The sequence below is a fragment of the Dermochelys coriacea genome, chromosome 7 (genome assembly GCF_009764565.3).
Source record: "Dermochelys coriacea isolate rDerCor1 chromosome 7, rDerCor1.pri.v4, whole genome shotgun sequence".
Taxonomy (NCBI): Eukaryota; Metazoa; Chordata; order Testudines; family Dermochelyidae; genus Dermochelys; species Dermochelys coriacea.
The window spans coordinates 61,985,000-61,996,574 of record NC_050074.1 but is presented as its reverse complement, the minus strand read 5'-3'; the positions used below and the strand labels follow the sequence as shown (position 1 = coordinate 61,996,574).

Genomic DNA, 11,575 nt, shown 5'->3' with positions numbered 1-11,575 from the left:
CTGGGCCATCCTGGGTCAGAACAGCCATCCTGGGCAAACAGAGGCTAGGGACACCATTCCTGCCCATCCTGGCTCATAGCCATTGATGGACCTATCCTCCATGAACTTATCTCATTCTTTTTTTAACTCTGTGATAGTATTGGCTTTCACAATATCCTCTGGCAAGGAGTTCCACAGGTTGCATTCCACCAAATGCATCCGATGAAGTGAGCTGTAGCTCACGTAAGCTTATGCTCAAATAAATTTGTTAGTCTCTAAGGTGCCACAAGTACTCCTTTTCTTTTTTCCGAATACAGACTAACACGGCTGCTACTCTGAAACAGGTTGACTGTGCTTTGTGTGGAAAAAATATTTCCTTTTGTTTTAAACCTGTTGCCCTTTTGTTGCCCTTTTCTGAACCTTTTCTAATTCCAATATATCTTTTTTTGAGATGGGGTGACCAAATCTGCACACAGTATTCAAGATATGAGTGTACCATGGATTTATATAGAGGCAATATGCTATTTTCTGTCTTATTATCTATGCCTTTCTTAATCATTCCCAATATTCTGTTAGCTTTGACTACTGCTGCACATTGAATGGATGTTTTTAGAGAACTATCCACAATGACTCCAAGATCTCTTTCTTGAGTGGTAACAGCTAATTTAGACCCCATCATTTTATATGTATAGAATTTCATCTGTCATTTTGTTGACCAGTCACCCAGTTTTGAGAGATTCCTTTGTAGCTCATTACAGTCTGCCTGGGACTAAACTTTCTTGAGTAGTTTTGTATTATCTGCAAATTTTGCCACCTGACTGTTTACCCCTTTTTCCAGATCATTTTTGAATATGTTAAATAGGACTGGGCACAGTACAGATTCCTGGGGGGACACCTCTATTTACCTCTCTCCATTCTGAAAACTGACCATTTATTCCTGCCCTGTGTTTCCTATCTTTTAACCAGTTATCAATCCATGAGAGGACCTTCCCTCTTAGCCTGTGACTGCTTACTTTACTTAAGAGCCTTTGGTGAACCTTGTCAAAGGCTTTCTGAAAATCTAAGTATAGTATATCCACTGGATCCCCCTTGTCCATATGTTTGTTGATCCCCTCAAAGAATTCTAGTGGATTGGTGAAGCATGATTTCCCTTTACAAAAACCATGTTAACTCTTCCCCAACAAACTATGTTCATCTATGTGTGACAATTTTGTTCTTTACTATAGTTTCAACCAGTTTGCCGAGTACTGATCACCTTTGCCAGGATCACCTTTGAAGCCCTTTTTAAAAATTGGAGTCACATTAGCTATCCTCCAGTCATTTGGTTCAGAAGCTGATTTAAATGATAGGTTACAGACTACAGTTAATAGTTCTGCAATTTCACATTTGAGTTCCTTCAGAACTCTTGGGTGCATACCATCTGGTCCTGGTGACTTATTACTGTTTAGTTTATCAGTTTGTTCCTAAGCCTCCTCTAATGACACCTCAATCTAGGACAGTTCCTCAGATTTGTTACCTAAAAAGAATGGCTCAGGTTTGGGAATCTCCCTCACGTCCTCAGCCGTGAAGATCGATGCAAACAATTAATTTAGTTTCTCCACAATGGCTTTTTGGTCCTTGAGTGCTCCTTTAGTATCTTGATCGTCCAATGGCCCCACTGGTTGTTTAACAGGCTTCCTGCTTCTGATGTACTTAAACTCTTTTTTTTTTTTTTTTTTTTTTTGCTATTACTGAGTCATTGGCTAGCAGTTCTTCAAATTCTTTTTTGTCCTTCCTAATTACATTTTTACACTTTATTTGCCAGATTTTATACTTCTTTCTATTCTTCTCACTAGGATTTAACTTCTAGGATGTCTTTTTGTCTCTCTCTGCTTCTTTCACTTTGTTGTTCAGCCATGGGGACACTTTTTTGGTTCTCTATGTTTTTTAATATGGGGAATACATTTAAGTTGAGCTTCTATTATGGTGTGTTTAAAAAGTTTCCATGGAGCTTGCAGGGATTTCATTTTTTGTGCTGTATCTTTTAATTTCTCTTTAACTAACTTCCTCATTTTTGTGTAATCACCCTTCCTGAAATTAAATGCTACAGTGCTAGTTTCTGTGGTGTTTTCCCCACCATGGGGATGTTAAATTTAATTATATTATGGTTATTATTATCAAGCAGTCCAGCTATATTCACCTCTTGGACCAGATCCTGTGCTTCACTTAGGACTAAATCAAGAATTGCCTCTCCTCTTGTGGATTCCAGGACTAGCTGCTCCAAGAAGCAGTCATTTAAGGTGTCCAGATGTTTATCTCTGCATCCAGTTCTGAAGTGACGTGTACCCAGGCAATATGGATAGTTGAAATCCCCCATTATTATTGAGTTTTTTATTTTTATAGCCTCTCTAATCTCCCTGAGCATTTCACAGTCACTATCACCATCCTAGTCAGATGGTTGGTAATATATTTCTACTGCTATATATTAGAATTACTATCCCTAGAGATTCTATGGTACAGTTTGGTTCATTTAAGATTTTTACTTCATTTGATTCTACGCTTTCTTTCACATATAGTGCCACTCCCCCATCAGCCCAACCTGTTCTGTCCTTCTGATATTTTTTGTACCCTGGTATTACTGTGTCCCAGTGATTATCCTCACTCCACCAAGTTTCTGTGATGCCTATTATATCAATATCCTCATTTAATACGAGGCACTCTAGTTTACCCATCTTATTATTTAGACTTCTAGCATTGGTATATAAGAACTTTAAAAACTTGGCACTGTTTAGCTGTCTGCAATTACATGATGTAATTGAATGGGACTTTTTTTTCATTTGACTGTTTCTCATCAGATACTATCCACATTTTATATCTTCCATCCTCTGCTCCTTACTAGGACATAGAGAATCTCCATTAATAGATCCTCCCCTAAGGGATGTCTCTGTCTGAACGCCGTGCTCCTCCTCCCAGCCTTTGTTTAAAAACTGCTCTATGAGCTTTTTAATTTTAAGTGCCAGCAATCTGATTCCATTTTGGTTTAGGTGGAGCACACCCTTCCTGTATAGGCTTCCCCTTTCCCAAAAGTTTCCCTAATTCCTAATAAACCTAAACCCCTCCTCCATACACCATCATCTCATCCATGCATTGAGACCTTGCAGTTCTGCCTGTATAACTGGCTCTGCACATGGAACTGGAAGCATTTCAGAGAATGCTACGAGGTCATAGACTTCAATCTCTTACCTAGCAGACTAAATTTGGCTTCCAGGACCTCTCCCCTATCCTTCCCTATGTCACTGGTACCTACATGTACCACAACCACCGACTCCTCCCCAGCACTACGCATAAGTCTACCTAGAGGTCTTGAGAGATCCACAACCATCGCACCGAACAGACAAGTCACCAAGTGGTTCGCCTGGTCAGTGCAAACCCAGCTATCTATATTTCTGATGATCGAATCACCCATTACTAATACCTGTCTCTTTCCAATGACTGCAGTTCCCTTCCCCGGAGAGGTATCCTCAGTGCGAGAGGATACCACAACATTATCTGGAAGAAGGATCCGAACCATGGGATCTTTTCCCTCTGCTCCAGTTGGATGTTCTCCTTCCCTGAGACTTTTATTCTCTACAACAGCACAGAGGCTGTCAGACCGAGGGTGGGACCATTCTACTGTGTCCCGGAAAGTCTCATCCATGTACCTCTCTGTCCCCTTTGCTCCTCCAGTTAAGCCACTCTGATCTCCAAAGTCTGTACACTGTCTCTGAGGGCCAGGAGCTCCTTGCACTGAGAATGCACACATATGGCCACTTGCCCATAGGGAAGATAACCATACATGCTGTATTGGGTGCAATAAACTGCATAGCCCCCATGATGTTGCTGGACTTCTGCCTGCATTGTATTTTAACTCCTGAAACTTGTTTCTTTGTTCTTTTGTTTTTAATCAGGTGGTGTTTTGGTTTAAGTTTAAAGAAGTTTAAGGAACAGTAAGTATATCTAGTCCCCACATACTCTCCCCTGGAGAACTACCTTGTAAAACCCCTGTTAGCTGTTCCTATTCGCTAGCTCCTCTGGTCACTTAGGTGTGGGCTTTTAAAGCCCATGTCTTCCTGAGTAGCGCCCTCTCCCAGTTAAGGGCTGATGGGTGCTAAAGGACTTAGGGATCAAAGCACTCTCAAAAAGCCTGCTTGTTACCCATCTGGTTGCAGGTAGAGCTCGTGTGAGCTGAAGGGGTCGGCTGATGGCTTTGCCGACACTTGTATCCCTTGTCCCTCTTGCTGAAGGGCTCTGATCTGGATTGGCTCCCAAATCTGTGCAACTCTGTGGCTTCCTCACAGGCCCTGGTGTATAAAAGCCAAGAGAGCGCAGAGTAGCCCTAGAGTCTTTCAGGCCGTGCAATTTACTGTCTGACTCTGGGGACCAGTGTCTGGACTCTTTGGAGTGGTGCCATGAGTTTGAGATTGAACCTGCTGCTCTGGGGACTGGTGCCCGGACTCCAGGGACTGGTGATGTGCCTCCACAGATCTGCACCAGACAGTCAGCAATCGATGCTGGGATCCCAGAGAATGCCACCTAGAGTCCGGGGAACAACGCCAGGAACTCTGACAGATGGGCCGACCTGTATTTATTTTAAAACTATCACTGGAGTGATAAATTGAAAATAACAGATTGCAGAATATTTAGAACTTTTTCTGAATAGTTAATAGCTAATGTCATTACAAGACACAAAACGAGAATATGGTAAATACAATCCTGAATCACTAGAATTAAAGAAGAGATGAATTTAGTGCAATAGTTTATTAAGAAGGTTCTGGTACGATGCATATATGACATAATACAAAATGTAATCACTTTCAAACAAGATTTACTAAAATAACTAAAGAAAGGAGGAGAAGCAGAGTGAATGCAACAGAAAAAGAACAGTGACCTTTATAAAACAAGTGAGTAGCCTAATATTTTTCAAGAGCAGTTCTTGAAATTCTGCATTTTCAAAAATTCTGGCCTGCTCTGCTGTAATACAATCACAAAAGTTGGGAAATTCAAAGAAATACATAGCTTCCTTCCTTCTTGACCTTTCATTCTGAGGTTCAATATCCCTAAGTCTCTTTTCTTTCACTTCACCCCAGTCTCTATGCCCTAACACATATACCTTAATACATAGTCTTTGACTGACTGATTTCATGACAATGAGCAATAAAACATGTTATTGGATAAATATTTTAAAATAAATATATTTATTCAAGATTAAATAAGAAAATAAGAATGGCCATACTGCATTGGACCAGTAGTCCATCTATCCCAGTACCCTGTCTTCCAACCGTTGCCAGTGCCAGAGACTTCAGAGGGAATGAACAGAACAGGGCAATTATCGAGTGATCCATCTCCATCGTCTAGTCTCAGCTTCTGGCAGCGAGGGGTTTAGTGACAATCAGAGAATGAGGTTGCATCCCTGACTATGTAACACACTTTTATTTAGTTGCATCAGATTAACAGGTTGTTCCATAAATGTATAAAGAAAAATACATTTTTTTTCTCTCTGTTGTGCAGAGTAATAACCATTAGTTTATGCTCAATTTAAATCATGTCTGTGTGGAAAGTAAAAGATATTTCTAATAAGTAAACCATAAGGTCACTTTTTTACACTGGTTCTTGCCCCAATAGCAGACACTCAGATTCTGATAAAATTATGCAATATGGTATGTGAAATTTGCCTGAGTTATCTCTTGCAAACATTATCTGACTGGGACCACAATGTATCTTTTGCATAACATTACCATCAGGAAATGCATATTCATCGTTTGTACTCAAATACATCGATTCATTCTTCCAAAATGTCACCTTATCCAGGGTCTCAGAGAAATTTATTAGATAGCATGATTTCCAAATTGCATTAAAATATTGTTTTTAATTTACTAGGGCTATGAGGTGACCAAACAATGGATGGTATCCCAAATGCATGCTATAAAGATCTACCATCATCCTTTTATGCCATTTGACTAAAAATTATAAAACAGATTTAGAATGCAAACCCACAAAAAATGAATGAGACTGAACTTCTAGAACTTGAAAAGGAGAAGGTACTTCCTTGACAAATTCTGGTATTATCCTTTGCCATTTCTTATCCATTATTTTTGTAATCTAATATAAAAGGATCAGGTGGAAATTTATGGTCCTCAGAGAATAAAACCAAGAGGCTCTGATGCAATTCTGGTAAAACAGGAATTCCAGGGAGACTCTAGATTTGTTTCCCAAGGATGCAGAGAAGAGATTTTATTCACCATATTGGTACTCCTTACATATAAACACGGTTTGTGCTCTGATCTACAAAAATCTCCCCCTTCTACATGCTTATTGCACTAGAATTAAAGTCTTTGACAGAGACCTTCAAAAGAACCCTGAAATATCAGCTATAATATATAGTTCAAGGGAGAATAAGTGAATGCTCTCTGGTTGCAGATGATATGGTATTTACTCTTGTTTAGTCAGAGCTGCCCTTCAATCAAATACTTGATTTGATAACATCCTTCAGGGGAAATCTGTCAAAAAAAAGCAAATATTTAACAGATATGGCCCCAAACCCAGTGCAAGCAAGGGGGAAAAGAGCTATATTCAGCTGTCATGAAGCCATTGCATAGCTATATTTCACTAGAATTGATAAAAAAAAGAAACATCTTTTTCTGACAATTGACATTTAGAAACTGTCTTTTTAAGTGTCTGATAATCTCTCATTCCCACTTCAATTCTTGATTGCCTCCTCCCTCTCAGGACTGAAAATGTGGCTAACTTCATTTTTAAAAGAATTTAGATAACCTTTTTCACTTAGAAATATTTATTTCAGAATGTCTCCAGTGCAAATAACTGCCAACATTTTTAAACCTAGGTGCCTAAATCCACAGTTACGCACCTAACACAACTGGCCCCAATCTTCATAAGTACTAGACAATTCCATCTCCCACGTAAGTTAGTGGGAGCTAGGAGTGCTGTTTTCTATGAGAGCACGAGTGCACAGCACTTCTGGATATTGTGCTGCTTCTATCTAGATACCAGAGCTGTAAGGTGAATGGAAATTGCATTTTGCAGCGGACTTTGAAGTTTCTTTTTGTTCCAGGTAGGAACAAAACCTCAAAAATTTGAAATTCTCTGCAAAATAAAATTCTGAAAAAATTTAATTTTGAGTGCGTCAAAATATTTTGGTTTTTGACTTTTTAAATTGTATATAACAAAAAAAATCAAAACAAAAATTCTTTTGAAATGACACATCAAAACATGTCTTTCTGGAAATGTCAAAACAGGATGCTTTGATGTTGTTGGAACTCCCCGTCCCGCTGTGAAACAGACAATTTCTTGAAGCATTTTGATTTCAGTGGAATCGCATGCTCTGACACAGAATGGTTCTATCAAAGTATTTTTAAACCATCTCTACTAGGTACCTAACTATGGATCTAAGAACCTAACTTCAGTCATTCAGATTTTAAATTTTTTGGAAGATTTTAACACACTATATTCTAATACACACACATATATACATACATCCTTTACATATATTATGATTTCTTAGAAAATCTGTCAAAGTATTTCACAGGCTGTGGCTCACATTAGATCTATCATTTCTCCTGGAGTCTCAGGTGATGGCTGTGGCAAGTAGAGCATTTTTTTTCCATCTACCAGAGGTTATAACTGTTCTCTGTTGAAGACCTTGCCACAGTAACCATGTCTCGGTAACCTTCATGCTGAATTACTAAAATGCACTCTATTTGAGGCCGTTTGAAATATTCAGAAACCTCAACTCATGCAGAATGAAAGACCCTGTCTCCTGAAATGGATGAGGCATTTGGAGCTTAATATTGCTCCAACATAAAGCAATACCAAAACATCAGAGATAATAAGGCCAGAAAGGCTCATTGGGATCATCCGCATTACACACACCAAAGAACCTCAAGATTTCTACATCAAGCAGAAGCTCTCAAATTGTTTCCCTGGGTGGACCCCAACTAGACTCTTCCCCTCTCATTCACTATCACATGGATGACCTCCCCTCCTATCTCCAGTCATATGAACCATTCCGAGCTGCACAGGCCACCTCAACTCCTTCACGTAAAACCCCTGCATCCACTACAGATATTGGTTACATGAAAAAATAATATTAAGATAGCATTTTAGTGTATTTAAGCTTCCTTCATGCAACACAGCAGATAGAACAAAGAGAAGCCACCACAATGTGACCAGCCAACTTTCCATGGACATGCTCGCAAGTCCTCTATGGTTCACAGTTTGTGAACTGTTGTATTTGAGTAAGGCTCAAACTGGTGAGTTCTTTTACTGCTTTGAGGTACTATGGACCCACTTCCATTCTCCGATATACCTGAGACAAACATGTGTCACCTCCTTGCACTCAGTGAGTATAAAGGTCATCAGGTCAGATTCTCATTTAAATGTAATTTATTTCAATGGTACAGCATCAAACTGTATGAGTACAAAAAAAAGTGTTCTACACAAAATGTTTATTCACTTCAGAGAGCATTTTAAGATGTTGCTTATGATCTGCAAAGATTCAAATGGTTTGGAATAGTTAAAGACGGAGAATCTTTCTTCATCTGTCTCTTAAGGCAAGGGAAGGGGTGGAATGGAAAAGGTCCCTCAGAGAGTCAGGAAGTTGGGAGGAGATCTAAAGTAACAAAGATGCTACTCCAGTGAGGAGTATCTGGGATGGGTGCAGAGAAAGAGGGAGCAAAGGCAATCTCCAGTCTAGCGGCCAGTAGGCTACCAATTTATTTATCAAAAACCAACTAGTCAGAGGCTCTTACCACCCACAGATTTGCAGATTTAAAGCCAGAAAGGACCATTCTGATAATCTAGTCTGACCTCCTGCACTACAGAGATCGAAGAACCTCAACCAAAAATTTCTACATCAAGCCATTGAGCCCAAGCTAAGCAGGGTCTAGGAACAAACACACCATTCCCAGCAGACAGCTTCTCCCCAGGATATTGCCCTTGGACTTTACTGCTGAGGTGACCCCCAATCCCTAATTTTCTAAATCAGCCTCTAGTTACTAAAGCAGGCTCAAAACTGGTTTACCATCTCTAGCATTATATTTTCATACTGTGAATGTCTATATGGCATCAATTTTGAGCAAAATAGAAGTCTCCAGTTCTAGCCTTAGAAATACTATTTGTAATTAAGAACTTAAAATAATACATTTTACATTTATCTATGGTGACAAATGCTTCTTAACTTGTGAACCTTTCAACATTAGGGCTCAGCAAAAAGGTGCACCTTTTCCTTTAAATATTATAATTAGGGTCAAAACATTAAATGACAAAAGACACTGCTTCCATGACACATTAAACAATGTTCATTTGGAAAAAGGGACATTTGGGTACCCTGCCCCCTAATATGAGTTAGTTTAACTGGGAAATATTGTATCTTGTGCTGCTAGCCAGCAAAAAATTTACATAATGATGTAAAGTTGCAGCCTCCAATTTAAGGCATTTCATTGTTTATTGTTTTGTGGCACTGGTCAAGGATGCTCATTCTTATTCTCTAATTTTCAATTGAGTCTTTTACTCATCATTGATTGATATTAAAAAGGCCCAAGTATTAAAAGCATTAATTTGGGGAAATCCCTTGTGTGATTATATGCAGAACAGTATTTTATTTGGTCAGATTGCTCCATCTTCTTGCAAGCTATGAAGCTTGTAGAGAAATTCTTAAGTCAGTTTGGCTATTAAGCAGCAAGAACAGAACCAACACAATTCCTTTTTTAATTAAATAATAATAAAGATCAATAATCCAAGTGAAATGGTGTCTGGGTAGTTTAGCACATCTGATAATTACAATTTAAAGAGACACTACAAATGTCACCTCTTTTCAGAACTGTCTCTGTTGCTTCCTGTTTTTGGGAAGTTATGTGAATTGGCACAATGAGTTCAAAACCATAAAGTAGTGCCCACCAAAGCCACATGAATCCTCCCCCTCAGATCTCCATGTTCAGAACAAGGTTATAAAAGATACCCATGAGCCAGCCATCCTCAGGTCCTTTTTTATGGAAGGTATAGGGAAAAAAATCATGCCTTACCATTCATCCTCTACATTTTTAAACTTAAAGTAGCTATGAAAAGTCCATATCTTCAAATTTTGCCTGATAAGCTTCACAGTTGCTTCAGCATCCATATTTGAGGATTATCAGCAGTTTCACGATAGCTAAGAAAAATGGCTGAAGCTTTCAATTTACCAACCATGAAAGAGAGAAAGAGAGAAAGAAAGAGATCCCTAATTCAGCGTGCTCCTGCCTAAACAGGATGAGAAAAACACATTCCCTATTAACCCAAGTTTTCCTTCATTAACATTTGTCTCACTCAAGACTTGCTTGCTACTGTTTTGAGAAACACTAGTTGCCTTTATTAGGTATCCCACGAAGAGTTAAACATTTCCCCCCCCCCCATTCTTCACACTATGGTAGTTTCACAATGAATATGCTAAGCAGATCTATCTGCTCCCCACCTTCTGACAAGCATTCCAACTTGCTCAAAAAATATCTATTAATCTGTGACTTTGGCTCCCCATATCACTAACCATCAAACCACTCTAAGTGGAAAGACTGATAATCATAACCATCTGCCTCTTCCGGAACACTTACAGGAAGAATTTTAGAAATATTTGAATGAGGCAGCGTCCTTTCAGGGTCAGAGTATCACCCACCTTCTACATGGTTTTAAGTTTGTAGCGCTACGGATAGGCATGTCCTAAGAGTTTAGATCTGTAGAGACAATATACTCTAAGAACTACAGTTACTGATAAGTAAAATCTCTTTACATGCAATCCTACAGCAACAAACTAATGTATAGTAAAATTAAAGTGAAAGTAAAATTAAAGATAAAGCAAGATATAGTTTCAAGATATCAAAAGTTAATAATCATTAAAATTAGAGACTGATGATGAGACCTAAAAAATGGGGCACTTCCAGCAAATCCAGTGTATTTAGTGCGTTCCATATGCAATATCTAATTCTACAAATCCACTGGAAGCTAGAAAATGAAATCTTCTGTCTATCCACACATACTGGGATGACAACATTTTTAAAGTGGTAAGTTAAAGCACTGGTTTTGGAAAAAACTAAATAAATATAAACTTTAAACCTGAGCTGTATGCAGTGCTCAACGAGTAATACTTTGCTTTACCATTTTTGAAAAAAAATTGGTGAAGGAAAAAAATGATAAAAACTAATTAAAAAATGCTTGCACACTGTAGTTCCTTTTCTTGGTGAATTACCAGGAAGAACACACTGAGAAATATTGGTCTTGAAAAATTACTCACCTCTTCAATGAACATAGTGCAAACCAGAATGCATACTATAACAGAAAACTAAACATTACTCATATAGTGTTATAAATGTACATTGTGCTTTACAAAATAAATATGAAGGCAGGGTCCCTTCCCCAAAGGAACTGAGAACCAAAATCAAAGAATACTCAAATGACAGTTAAAGTTTAAGAATGAGTGGGGACATTGTCATTGAGGAGATGAATGAATGTACATTTCAGGAAACCAGTGAGATTTACACATTTACTGGCTGGTTTACAGCTAGAGCTATACTTCACATATATCTTTTTTGTTCTG

The 11,575-nt window shown here is 38.5% G+C and overlaps 1 protein-coding gene across 7 annotated transcripts in view; it reads right to left on the bottom strand.

The window, feature by feature from the left end:
- ADK (adenosine kinase) overlaps positions 1 to 11,575 on the bottom strand; it is a 553,898-nt gene that overhangs the window by 310,504 nt on the left and 231,819 nt on the right. The window lies entirely within an intron of this gene.